This window comes from Cupressus sempervirens, chromosome 1 (assembly GCF_028749045.1).
Source record: "Cupressus sempervirens isolate cs-2001-9-10 chromosome 1, ASM2874904v1, whole genome shotgun sequence".
NCBI classification, from domain to species: domain Eukaryota; kingdom Viridiplantae; phylum Streptophyta; class Pinopsida; order Cupressales; family Cupressaceae; genus Cupressus; species Cupressus sempervirens.
The window spans coordinates 440,568,972-440,582,898 of NC_143118.1; the positions used below are offsets into that span (position 1 = coordinate 440,568,972).

The 13,927-nt window shown below is 36.8% G+C and overlaps 1 pseudogene; it reads right to left on the minus strand.

Moving 5' to 3' along the window:
- Positions 1 to 5,266: 5,266 nt before the first annotated feature.
- On the minus strand, positions 5,267 to 7,625 carry LOC149578174 (putative disease resistance protein RGA3; annotated as a pseudogene).
- Positions 7,626 to 13,927: the final 6,302 nt, after the last annotated feature.

Below are 13,927 nucleotides of genomic sequence, written 5' to 3' on the forward strand. Positions count from 1 at the left end.
TTGTTGGAAGAGAATGGTATCAAGAATTATGCTACCAGTGATATACCTATACCAATGGATGCAACATAGCTTGCAGTATATAAGAAGGATGATGCCAAGGCAAGGAGGATTATCCTTGATGGTGTTAAGGATCATATTGTTCCACATATTATAGAACTAAATACGGTGAAGTAGATGTGGGATGTCATTCTAAATTTGTACCAGAATGCTACCCCCAATAGGAAGTTGATTATCAGAGAGAAGCTAAAGAATACTTGAATGAACTAGGGAGAAGACATCACAAGTTACCCCACTAGGCTCAAAATTGTCAAGGATGAGTTAGCAACTATTGGAGATAGCCCTAGTGATGATGAGCTAGTGAGAATAGCCCTAAATGGGTTTACTAAACAATGGAGTGTCTTTGTTCAAGTTGTCAGTAGGCGAGATACTTTACTGAGTTGAGATCGACTATAGCCATAACTATTGGAGTTAGGAGTGGTCACCTTTATAGGTTACAATTTGATACTCCTAAGGCACTCATGAGTAGTAGTAATCCTAGAGATCTTGGAGAGCTATGGCATATGAGGATGGTCCATATTCATCATGGAGCACTTAGATTACTTTGTGAGATGGTGACAGGTGTTCCTGAGGTGAGCACAAAGCATGATGAAGTATATAAGGGATGTGTGTTGTGGAAGTTTACGAAAGCATATTTTCCAAGAAGTGACAATAGATCTCAAGGTGTTCTTGATCTAGTATATTCAGATGTTTGTGGACCAATGTCGATAAAATCTCTCAAAGGATATGAGTACTATGTTACTTTTATTGATGATTTCTCCAAAAAGACTTGGATATACTTCTTGAAGAGTAAGGATGAGGTTTTCAATCGATTCTAAGAGTTCAAGCCTCTTGTGGAGAATTCAACAGGAAAGAAGATAAAGGTTCTTCATTCAGACAATGGAGGCGAGTACAAAAGAAATGTCTTCCAAGATTTCTATACCAAAGAAGGAATCAAGAGAGAATGGACCATTCCTTACAATCCACACTAGAATGGAGTTTTTGAGAGGAAGAACCATTCTATATCAGAGGCAGCAAGAGCTATGCTACATGAATAGGACATTCCCTATTACTTATGGGCAAAGGTGTGTAATACAATAGTCTACATCTAGAATAGACTTCCACATAAGGTTCTAGGGAAGATGACACTAGAGGAGGCTTTCACAAGGAAGAAGCCAGATGGTTACTTTAGGATATTCTAGAGTTTCACATATTGTCATATTCTTGTAGATACACATACAAAGTTAGATCAAACTACAGAGAGGGGGTACTCTGTTGGGTACAGTGAGACCTCAAAGACATAGATGATTTTCATTCCAAAGACTAAAAGAATTGTTGTCAAATGTGATGTCAAGTTCATGGAGGACAAGGCATTTAGGAGATCTAGAGATTTTCTAGTAGATGATTAGAGTGAGAAGCCAACAAAAGCTCCAAGAACAAGTCAGGGGCAGCAAAGCTCAAGTATAGTTACCAGTACAAGTGTAGACTCAGGTAGTGAAGATTCACAGAGTATGGAGCAATAGGTGCAACAGGAAATGCATCTAGAGGACTTAGAGGTTGACATTTTATCCTCTATAGTTGGTAGCAAGAAACATGAGGTTCTAGATACACAAAGAGATACTTAGGAGTTTACGGGAGCTCCTAGGAAGAGTACTAGATAGTGGAGACAACCAGAAAAGTTCAATGACTATGTGGCATTAGTTTGTCAGTTGGTAGATAGTGAGGCTTCTAGCTATCAGGAAGCTATATAACATTAGGTATGGCGAGATGCTATGGTTGAGGAATATTCCTCAATAATGCAGAATGATGTGTAGGAGGTAGTTCCTAGACCAAGAGATAGAGTAGTTGTTGGATCACGTTGGATCTATAAGGTAAAGCATGGTGCAGATGGTAGCATTGAGAAATACAAGGTGAGGTTCATGGAAAAGGGGTTCTCTTAGAAGGAGGGAATAGACTATGAGGAGACATTTTCTCTAGTTTCTAGCTATACTTCCATACGAGCTATAATCTCACTTGCAGCATAGATGGGATGGAAAATCTATCAAATAGATGTCAAGACAACATTCCTTCATGGTGAGTTGAAGGAGGAGGTATACATAGAACAACTAGAAGGCTTTGTAGCACACAACAAAGAGACCCATGTGTGCAGATTGAAGAAAGTATTGTATGGACTCAAGAATGCTCCTAGAGTATGGTATGAGTACATTGATACATACTTGCAGAAAATAGGCTTTATAAAGAATGAAGTGGATGCTAACCTCTACTACTTAGTGATTGGGGGTAAGATTCTCATTCTTGTTCTTTATGTGGATGAACTATTTCTTACAAGTTCACTAGGGCTCATAGTGGACTGCAAGAGGAACCTTGCAAAAGAGTTTGAGATGAAGGATTTGAGACTTATGCACTACTTTCTAAGCATGGAAGTGTGGAAAATAGATGGGGAGATTTTCCTTGGTCAAGGGAAATACTAAATTGAAATCTTGAAGAAATTTGGGATGGAGGATTGCAAAGCCATGTCTACACCCATAATCACAAATTAAATGAAGGTAGATACATCTAAAGAGAAGGATGTAGATCCCACTTTATACAGACAATTGATTGGTTCGCTTATGTATTTTGTCAACACTAGGCCAGATATAGCATTTGCAGTTAAATCTCTTAGTCAGTTCATGGTTGAACCAAGGAGAATGCATTGGACAACGGCCAAGCATGTACTATGTTACTTACATGGTACAATTGAGTATGGGATAGATATGTTTGAGGTGAAAGTATCAAGTTAATAGGCTATACTAATGTAGATTGGGTAGGAAGTACAATGAAAAAAATGAGCACTTCAGAGTGTTGTTTCAGCTTGGGATCAGGAGTTTTTTTTGGTTTAGTAGGAAGCAAAAGTCTGTGGCTTTGAGTTCAACAAAAGTGGAGTGTATAGTAGTTAGCATGGTGACATGTGAAGCTATATGGCTTTGAAAGTTGTGATGTCCCCTTCTAGCTAGAGACATCACTTTAGCTGGTGATTAGCCTATCAGAGACCCTCGTAGGCTAATAAGATTGGATAGAGGGTCACCTTGGTGTGGAGATCCTCCAAGGACCGGAGCAGAGTACTCTTCTGGGTTGCCAGAGTTTGTTTATGATGAGTTTTCCTTTGAGTTTGGCTTGGTTAGGCTATTTTTAGCAGTTTTGGAGTTATAAAGATAGACCCCTGCTATTTTTAGAAAAGGGGTATGGTCATATGCAGTTCTATCATGTTAGCTCCCAGTCCAAATGACATTCAAAAATGTTGAGTAATAATGGAGATATTAATGTTTATTTAGTTAAAATAAACATTATTGGTTTTGAGCCTATATTGTTAAGTTATAATATATAACTTAAGTGAGGGTCATGATATCATAAAAGGGGCCATCGTTTCAATTAATTGTGGGTCCAAGCTTATGGAAAAATTAAAAGGGTTTTTCTAACTTTTAATGTAATAACATTTTTTATGTTATTATTATATCTTTTATCCCACATTGAGCATGCAAACTCATTCTGGAGTTGAGGAGTCCTTATAAACAAACCTTGTCTTCCTTCAAGAGCAGGTTATGAGAATTGCTTAAAAACTTTGCCTTGTGAAATTTCTTGAAGTTGTGGCAACAAGGGTTTCTACAAGTGAGAAGAATTCAGACTATGGAGAACGTAGTATCTTCAAATTTGATGCAATTTGAGGGTGTGAAATATCACTTGAATTTTTCCTGTGAGTTGACTTCATTCTGGAGTCAATATTGTGTTTTAGTAGGAAAAAAGTGGATGAATCTGTTTACAGGTTGGAAGGGGTTATAACAACAGCTACAGTGCTGTGAACAGTATAGCGCTAGAGTGAATTAAAAATCAGAGATTTAATATTGCAGTTTTTGATAGGTGCTGCCCAAGGAGGAAGCAACCAGCAGCATGGTTGCATATTGGAGACAAAAATCAGGTTTTTTTCAACTATTAATGATGATATTTTTAATGTATTCTTCCAGCAATAAGTATTGTACATACATTAGGAGCCATCCGAATAAATGAATTTGATTAGCATTATAACCAGATTTGAGTTATAATTTTAGGTAAGATTAGTTTTCAATATTTGTATTTTCTTTTCATCAACTCAAAAACCCAAAAATAGCTTAAAACATTCAAAAACAAACCAAAAACAATCATTACACCCAGGGAAACAAACAGTGAACAACGTAGAGCCTATTTGGGGTTCTTACAAAAGTTGTTAGTAGCTTTGTTTGGTCAAAAGATTGAGACTACTATGATACATCATGATAATTAGAGTTGCATTAAGTTGTCTAAGAATCTAGTGTTTCATGATAGGTCTAAACATATAGACATCAACTATCACTTCATTAGAGATTGTGTACAACAGGGAGTTGTTCAGCTATAGTACATACCTACAAAGGAGTAGGTAGTAGAAATTCTGACTAAGGCATTGGGGAAGACAAAATTAATCTTCTTCATAGTAAGTTGGGTGTGATGCAGAACAGCTTCCTCGCTAAGAGGGAGTGTTAGTTTTGGTAGCTTGGACAGTTGTTCCTCCATATGCTATTATTTAGTATATAATTGTTTTTCCTAACAAACTGGTTAGAGTAAGGACAATTATTTATTACATATTGACTTCTTTTAGAAGCAACTAGAAACCAATTTTGTTAGGGTTGGTAAGTTATTTTATATCTCAGTTGTCAATTGTAAATCGATCTTGGCCATTGGTTTACCAACGAGAGTAGTATAAAAGGGGATCTAAGGGGCATTTGGAGAACAAGAAGTTTGGAGAAACATTTGCAGTGCTAGCAAATGACTTTGTAAGTGTGTCCTGTTAGCAAACAGTCTTGCAGTGTTAGCAAGGGCATAGTGTTAGCATGGTAATAGCAGTGGGGAATATCAGTGGGATAAATTAGGAGGTTGTCAAACTTCTGCCAATGAGAGGCAAGGAATTTTGTATATCTTGATTTGCCTAAGTTTAATATAATTCCTCATTTGTAGAACTAGTTTTCCCCTAGGGTTTTTTCCAACGATAATTTGTACAAAAATATTGTGTTCATTATGTCGCACTTTTCTTTCCGTATTTTATAAGTGAAGTTGTAGTTGTGTTATTTTTTCGATATTAGCTAGGAATTTGTTTTCAGCAGTTTAATAATCATTTATGATACAAGATTAATAATCAGTGACTGCAATAGTTAATTTTTCATAGGGCAATGTTTCTAGTGGTGGATATTTAGAACAATTGTTTCCTTGTCATTAGATTTGAGAAGACACATATCCAATCTGGCAATGCAAAGTTGAGTAAGGAAAGGACCTCAAGATCTTTCATAGCTGTCATCTTCTCTAATAGGGGTGGATGACTATCATCATAGCTAACACTTTGGCCTAGTGTCAGAATACGCATCTTCACCAAGCTGGCAAGGATCCCATCTTCTATACTTTTCAATTGAGAATCGTGATCAATATGTATGTGCACTTCACAGATGTTGACCAAATTGACCAAATGTTCCAGCTTTAAGAATCCATCGTCTTCAGCTAATAGTTTAATGTAGCCAAATGATCTTAAGTACCCTTAAAGAGACAACTCTCAATATTCCCTTGGGAATGGATATAGCCCAGACACCTTTTATGTCCAGATGTTGTAGACAATCCAGTTCACCAATCCAATTTGGCAATTCTTTTAGACTAGAGCAAAAAGAAATATCAAGAAAATGACGACCCTTGTTACTTCTCACACATGTTGGAACCTCAGTAATCTTCGTCCTACTCAAATTCAAAAATCTAATGAGCTTCAAATTTTCAACACAAGCAGGCAGTGACGAGATGCTTGTATTACTCAGGTCAAGAATGTGCACTACTCTGGCACCGTTAAGCAAGGTTGTTGGAATATTATGAATGCCCCCGTTTTGAGAGAGAGATAAAGTGCGGAGACATGATGCACAATATGCCCTATCACTTGCCATTGCATATACATCAGCATCCCCTATTCTTTTCTTGACCATTAAAACCTTGGTTGGACCTCTCTTCAAGGCTTCCTCTGCACTAAATGCACATTTACTCCTTCTTGATATACTCATGGCCAGATCAAGCACTAGATCATGTAATTTGTACCTTTATCTACATTACTACGATAAAGAGTAATATTAGAATAATCAAAAGGTTGTCTCTTGAGCAAAGAGAGACTGTGGAGATGACATATATAATCCCATCCAGTATCTAGCGTGTCATCTCCGTGAGGAATATGTCCTTCTGCTGCCCACAGATTTATGAGATATTCGGAATGTATTATCTCGTCCTCGGCAAAGAAAGAAAGAAATGCAAAACAAGGCTTAAGATGAGGAGGGAGAGAATCATAACTCAACTTGAGAATCTGCATGACTGGATCCTCAACATGAGATAATGCTCTGAGCTGCCTCATTTTGGTTTGCCAATCGCTTATCAATCTCCTGCCTTTGAGAGACGCTCCCACTAATTTAACGGCCAAGGGCAATCTCCGACATTCCCTTTCAATTTCGCGAGCAATCGACTCAAATGGCTTTGACGGCTGATTTTGAGCGCAGTTAGGGAACGCATGAGCACAAAAGAGCCCCCAACTCTCTTCTTCTGACAAAAGCTGCATCTCATAAACACGGGCGTTCAGGTCGCTGCACACAAATCTGCTTCTTGTTGTTACCACAACTTTGCATTGTGTACTGCGATTATTATTATTCCCCATTGGAAGGCCAAGTGCATAGATCAAGTCATCCTGCCCAGTTGCCCTCCACACATCATCCAGCACCACAAGACAAGTTTTGCTTGCTAAAAGTTTGGCTTGCACCTCGCTCACTTTCCCATCAACAACCTTATTCAAATCTTTTATCTCGGAGGCCAAGTCAGCTTGCAACCTTCTAAGGGAATAAGTCTGAGAAACATTAAGCCACGCAGACTTCTAAAACTTATCCTTCACTCTGCTGAAACATTTTACATCAGAAATGTCTTCCCGCCGCCGCCCATACCGACGACAGCAATGATAGGAGAGGCAGCTGTGTCTTCCAGAAGATGAACAACTTCTTGGACTTTGGAGTCAATGGCCACTAGTCTTGCCCCGCTCTGAATAAGGCTTGCTCCCCTCCAATTTACACTCCCACCAGATGTACTTGCTGAGGGTAATTGGTCTGGATGAATGAGATCCCCAACAAGTTTCAACTCCGCCGCATCTGCCATGATGGATCGCATCCCATGCCAGCTCTGCAACATCCGGCAGCCAGCTTCTTACGGGCTCGCTGTGTGCACTCTGTGCATCTGCATCTCTGAGGTAGCCTCTTATGCTTGTCAGCTTCTTCTTCAGCCATTGAAAATCATTTCTGAAGTTGCAGAATAGTGAAATCTCCTTGTTTATCTCTTCTATCAACATCCCGCCAAGCTTTTCAACAACAACATCAACCAAAGCAGATGCCATCTTCTATTCAATCCTTTCATGTTTCAACAATCAACTAAGATATTGAAGCACTCTAAATCGGCAGCACTCTAAATAAATACTCTCAAACACAGCTATGAACTGTGACAACTTGATATCTCTTAGATAAATGAAAAACTGAAGCAAGAATAGATTAAGCTGCAGTGAATGAGAGCATGGGAAGGCGAAATGTAAATTTATAAGATTGCAGAGACAACATGTAAGAAAAGGTACCCAGATTTCTGAGAGCCGAAGTTATTCTAATGGCTTTTACTTTAATCATTCTCTTTTTCCTTTTAACTCTCGTATTTTTCAAAGTTATTCTGATCGCATTTACTTTAATAAAAATGATTATAGCTTGTTTCCCCACTTTAGCCTTTGCTTTAGAGAAGATGAGTAGGCCATCACATTCGATTGTTCCAACTGCTTTCACTTTCGAGTTGTTCTCATGTCCAACTTCTTTTCCGTTCCAGCTAGAGCATTAGCTTTAGCCGTAGCCTTGGGCTTAAGCAACGAATGACAAATAACTAAGGGTCTGTTTGGTTGTGGGAGTATAAAAATGGGAATAGGAATATCTATTCTGGAATACTTATTCTTGAATAGAAAATGGAGTTACATATTTCTGTTCTTGTTTGGTTCACCCAAAATTTGATGCAAAATACACGGACTCAAAATTTATGTTTTCTGAAATAAATAAAATTGGAATACGAATACGTATTCCTATTCCATCTATTTTGGTGGATTAACAAATCCTCATTTTTGGGCCAAAATTGGAATACGTTTTCCAATTTTATTCCTATTCCAATTCCAATTTGGTGCATCCAAACAGAAAATTCAAAATTTTAAGAATATACATATGCCTATTCCACTTGTATTCCCGTTGCCAAACAAGCCCTAAAGTTATTCTTAAATACTTCTATTCTTCATACAAATTTTAACCTTTGTTCCCTCGAAACTACTCCAGATTATTATGCTTTCACTTCTCCCTCAACTTCATCATATTCTTTTTTCCATTGTGCTAAACTTGAATCATTATAATCCGAAGTGATCTGCCTTCCATTATTTATTTTATTTATTTTCAAATTATGGGTCAGCTATTTACTTTTATCATGTTAAATGTAACTTATATGTGTTATTATCAACGGTAATTTATATTTTTTAATTAAATATTTTAAATTTGCAAATATTGATAGTGATAAAAAAAATTTAGAACAAAAAGAATTATAACTAAACATATTCTATTAATACTAGTAGTACTTGTTAATTTAATTTAGAATATCTTAAATAATATAATTTTATTAGTTATAATATTAATAAAAAAAATTAAGTTGATTACAAGTATAAGGGGATCAGGTTTTGGGGCTCTACAATTGTACAATTACAATGACGAAACCATTGTTGGCAGTCGTACATAGCGCAAAACACTATGGCTCCTTTATAGTCCTTTATAAAAAGGAACTTTAAGTCTTTTATTCTAGATGTTTGTGTGACTTTGTGGTGTCCTTAATATCATTTATTTTAAATCCCTATGTGTGTTCAAGTCTTTTTGGTGCCTTGAGTGCTAGGTAGGGTTTTTGATATCATGACTATGGAGTCGACCCTTCTCAACTCTCAATCTTGTTACCCTATGTGCAACTCAAGAGGTTTGAAGGATAATGATCATTCTAAATCAGGCATGGAGATTGATAAGGGTAGTCTAAAAAATGATTGCAACTATAGCCATGTTAAGGCAATATCATTTAATGGTAAAGGAGATACCAGGCCCTAGTTTAAGGCAGCGTTGTCTGAACAATCTAGGCCTAAATGTCCACCATCAACATCTTTTAATGGATTTTTTTTGCGAGAAAGAAGGTGTTTCGAGAGGACCCACAATTGATGGAGGTGGATTGGGTGGGGGAGTATTTGAAGGAGCAATGACTAGAAACAACTGAGATAGTAAGTTCACTCCTTATGACTTTAAAACTCTCTCCTAATGAAGATATGGTTTTGGCCATTAGGAAAGAGTAGATGAGGTTGAAAGACATTGCTATCTTCTTTATTTTTTTAAATAAAGATTCCTAACCTTCTCAAAAGTTTTTTGATGATTGGCTTGCTAACATTTGGGAAAGTAAGTTAGGAATTCAAATAATTAGTTTTTGTAGAATGATCCAAAAAAGGTTATTTGTGGTTTTCTTCAAAACTCATGGAATGTAAGAAAGAGTTCTTCAAAGGATTATTGGAAAGTGGGTACATCTCTATTTAGAGCCTTTCAATGGTCAACCAAATGTAAAGTTGAATAATAGGTTGTGGCTTGCAACACCCCACCTTGGATTGAAATTAAAAAATCTCCAGCCAGAGTTTTGGCATTTCATTGCCCAAATTGTCCAACCTCTTGGTTTTGTATTACAAGTTGAAGAGGTGAGATATGTTAGAGAAAAATGTTAGTTTAATTTCATTAGTTAAATTACCTTTTCTACCTTCTTAGGATTTCACTTTATGCACATTTTGGATTCATATTTAATAATTAATTAGTAATTATTAAATAGCATTTACCTTTTAGGTTACCATTTTCGATCTCCTTCTATAAGGATTGATCTTTTGTAATTATCTTGTATCTTTTCTTTTTCTGAGAATACATTTGCATAATTTTTAGAGCAAACCCTTTCCTCCTCTTTTCTTTTTCTTCTCTGTTACAGGTTTTTACATGTAGGTATTTGTCAAGCTTTGTGAATTTGTATTGATCAAATCCTTCATGGTATCAGAGCTGGATATGCTATAGTTTGTTCGATATTTGGAGAAAAAGGAGAATGAGGTTTTGTCAGAATAGATCTGGAGTTTCTCAAGCATCTCTTGTGCAAATGGAGGGTTCACTAACTTTCAGAGCAGTTTGAGGCCAAACGGACCTCACATTTGGATCTAGAAAGCATCAAAACCCTATTCCCATATAAAATTTGTCCACTTTGGACAATTTTGATCTGAGAGAAAAAAATTGCCCAGAGGGTCGTACGGCCTCCTACATGCATTACGAGGTGATTTTTTTTTAAAGAATAAAAAATATACAAGAAAGGGTGCCCGCGTAGGGTTTTTTTAGCTTCTAGGCCCTTTTCTAGCCCAATGCTACATTGACGCCATTTTTTCTTTCTACCAGCCATGTTCATCTATGTTGGCCACCAATTTTGCATGCTACTCCACCTCTCATGCCTCTACTCAATTGCACCATAGCCCCGCCAGTGCCAGTGGCTCTGCCCTGCAACCACCACTACTCCTCCACCAAAAAATCTGCTACCTTCCTACCGCCGGGCCACCACTAGTGCTCTGCTCCAAGGGTTGTTGAGATTTTTTTTTTTTTTAAATTATAAATTTTTTTTTATGCTCAACAGGAGGCCTGTTAGTTTTCTTGAGATATCTTGAGTATATGAGAGTCTTTTTCCAATCCGATAGAAATGTCAAAAAACTGGTAGGAATTTTTGGGATCTTTTTTCCAATTTGATACCTACTTTAGTGCTTGAATTTTCTTGATGACCTCTATCTTCTAGGGGCATAACTTCTTCGTTATATCTCCATTTTGTGTTTTGAAGAAAATGTCAAAAAGATCTTCTCAAGAACTTTCCATATTCTCTATCGTTTTGCCAATATTTTGTACCAGTTATTTGTGATTCATATATGAAGTTTCCTTTTCTTTTCTCTCATTTATACATTCTATTTGTAAGCTAGGGTTCGGTTTATTGCATCATGGGGGCCATTTTTATATTATTTTCTATTGTTATATTAGTATATCAAAAAACTTTATAAAATAATGGCTAAGACCCCTTCTTGTCTATAACTTCTAACCCCTCACAATCACTACACTTGAAGATCTTGATGACTAGCCTTCTTCAGTCAAAAGGGTTGCACTCCTGTTTAGATGTTGTGTAGCCAGCTTTATGGAGACCTTTCAAGGAAATGCATCATAGGAACATGATGGATGAGGTGACTGGATTGATTTCCTTTCAGGTCTCAAATAGTCTACAGTTTTATTTGAAATAGTGCAATACCCCTCTAGCTATGTGGACCAAGCTTGAAGGCTTATTTGGTACAATGAATGAGTTCAAGGAACTTCAAATTAAGGCAGAGCTTACCTCATTTATATCAAATTCTTTTCCTTCCATTGAGGACTTCTTGATGAAGTTTAATCAACAAAGATCCTTATTGCAAGGCTGTGGAAAGATGAAAACTGACATTGAGTGTATCTACTTGGTTCTTTCTAAGCTTCGTGGAAACTTTCAAATTTTTGCTTCTACCTTCTATTCCACCAAAGATGCTTTAGGTAATGGATTTACCATGCCATCCTTTGACATTTTTTGTGATCATTTGACTGAAGAACAAGCTAAGTTCTCTCATTTGGATTCTTTCACAAGCTCATAGACTCATGCACTGGTAGCTTAGACATCTATAGGGATGAACAAGAAGACTCAAAAACCTCTATCTACAAAGTCTCATATTGATTCTAGCACTCACAATCCATCAAGGCCACCTCATCTTAAGGGGAGTAAATCAATGCCAGAAAGACCAAAGTGTGCTTATTGTAATAAACCTAATCATGATGAAACACATTGCTATCAAAAGAAGTTAGATGACTATGCCAAACAGGTTTCATATTTGATAACTCTCCTTCAAAAGTGAAACATTGATATTCCTTCTACTTCTCTTAGGCCTTCTTCATCATCATCATTTCAGTCAGATGGTAAAGATATACGAAAGGGTCATACACTATGTGCAACCTCTGTTCCTAATTCTTCTAGATGGTTACTAGATTCAAATGCTTCACACCATATGATATCTTCTCAGGATTTGTTCTCTTCCTCTAAGGTTTCTCCTACTCCATACATTTTGATGGGGAACAAAACTATTATGACTGTATGTGAGAAAGGTTCTATTGACATTGATGATGGTGCATTTCATGATGTACTTTGTGTTCCATCTTTGTCCTCTAACCTTCTCTCTATTTATTAGATGACACATAGTGGGATAGGGTAGATATATGAGTTTGCATAACATCCAATTTATATTAGAGATAGTGAGATAGGAAATATTATTGCTATAGGGATTGTTGATCATGCTTCCCATCTATATTCCTTCTCACATTTTGGTCCACCATCTCCACTATCGGAGACTCACTATTTTTTTTCATGAGAGTTTATTGAGGTGAATTCAGATTGCTTGAACTTATGTGTTATTCCTAAGATCAGTGCTATGACTTCTACACCTCCACCTCCTATTCAGATTCCATCTCTTGCATAGGATTACTCTTCAACATTGCCCACTATCATAGCTCCAGTCATCAAGCCACCTATAGTAGTTTTTGAGGATATATTAGAGGACACACATCTCCTCTCAGATGATAGATTCAACACACCTGTTAGTCCACTTTCATTTGAGATTCCATTTCATGATTCTCATGCTTTCTCCTTTGAGCATCAACTAAGACTTTCAACTGCACCTTACATACATTAGTTTTATCATCCTTGTCCACGGCCTTTGTTTCCTTCAGATTGGAGCCACATTGGTATGTTCATCAACACAAAAGTTCTGCCATTCTAGGGGGGCTATGGAATCTCAAGCTTCTATCATGGAGGCTATCATGGTAATTATGGTCTTAAGAGATTCTCTTGAGATGTTTCATTTGTTCTTTCATTTCCTATCTCTTTTTGGAGTAGAGTTTTTCCCATTGGATTTTTTCTATTTGTTCATTTCATAGAGATTTGATTGTGATTGGATACTCATCAAGCCTTGATGTTGGGACCCAAGTTTGCATTTAGCATTACAACATTTGTAGCTGCATTGTTTCTCATCTAAGGGGGGCGATAGAGAAAAAGGTTAATTTAATTTCATTAATTAAATTACCTTTTCTCCCTTCTTAAGATTTCACTTTATGCACCTTTTGCATTCATATTTAATAATTATTAGTAATTATTAAATAGCATTTACCTTTTAGGTTACCCTTTGTACATTTTAGGATACTCTTTTCAAGTTTCAAACTCCTTCTATAAGGATTGACCTTTTGTAATTATCTTGTATCTTTTCTTTTTCTAAGAATACATTTGTATAATTTTCAAAGCAAACCTAGAGATTACTTTAGTTGTGAATCTTCACCATTTGGCAATCCCATCTCATGGGTCGATCGCCATTTTGTGAATAGCACATGTAATGTAGGTCAACTGTGTTACCAAATATTTATCAAATTTGGGTCCAACGCCCGTGGTAGTTGCCCATTAGTTATCACATGATTGGTCAAAAATATTGGTCCAATCACCACTGCAATATGCATTTTAGATACATTTATTTGAAACATTTCGCCATCCTTTTCATGTTATTTCTTATTGGCACACGTTCTTTTGCCATTACTACAACTAAATAACTTTCCCTTGGGTTGGGCATCGCCTACCATTTTCCTAATGTGTGTCGACCACTAGCCCCATTTAGCCAATTGTTTCCTAC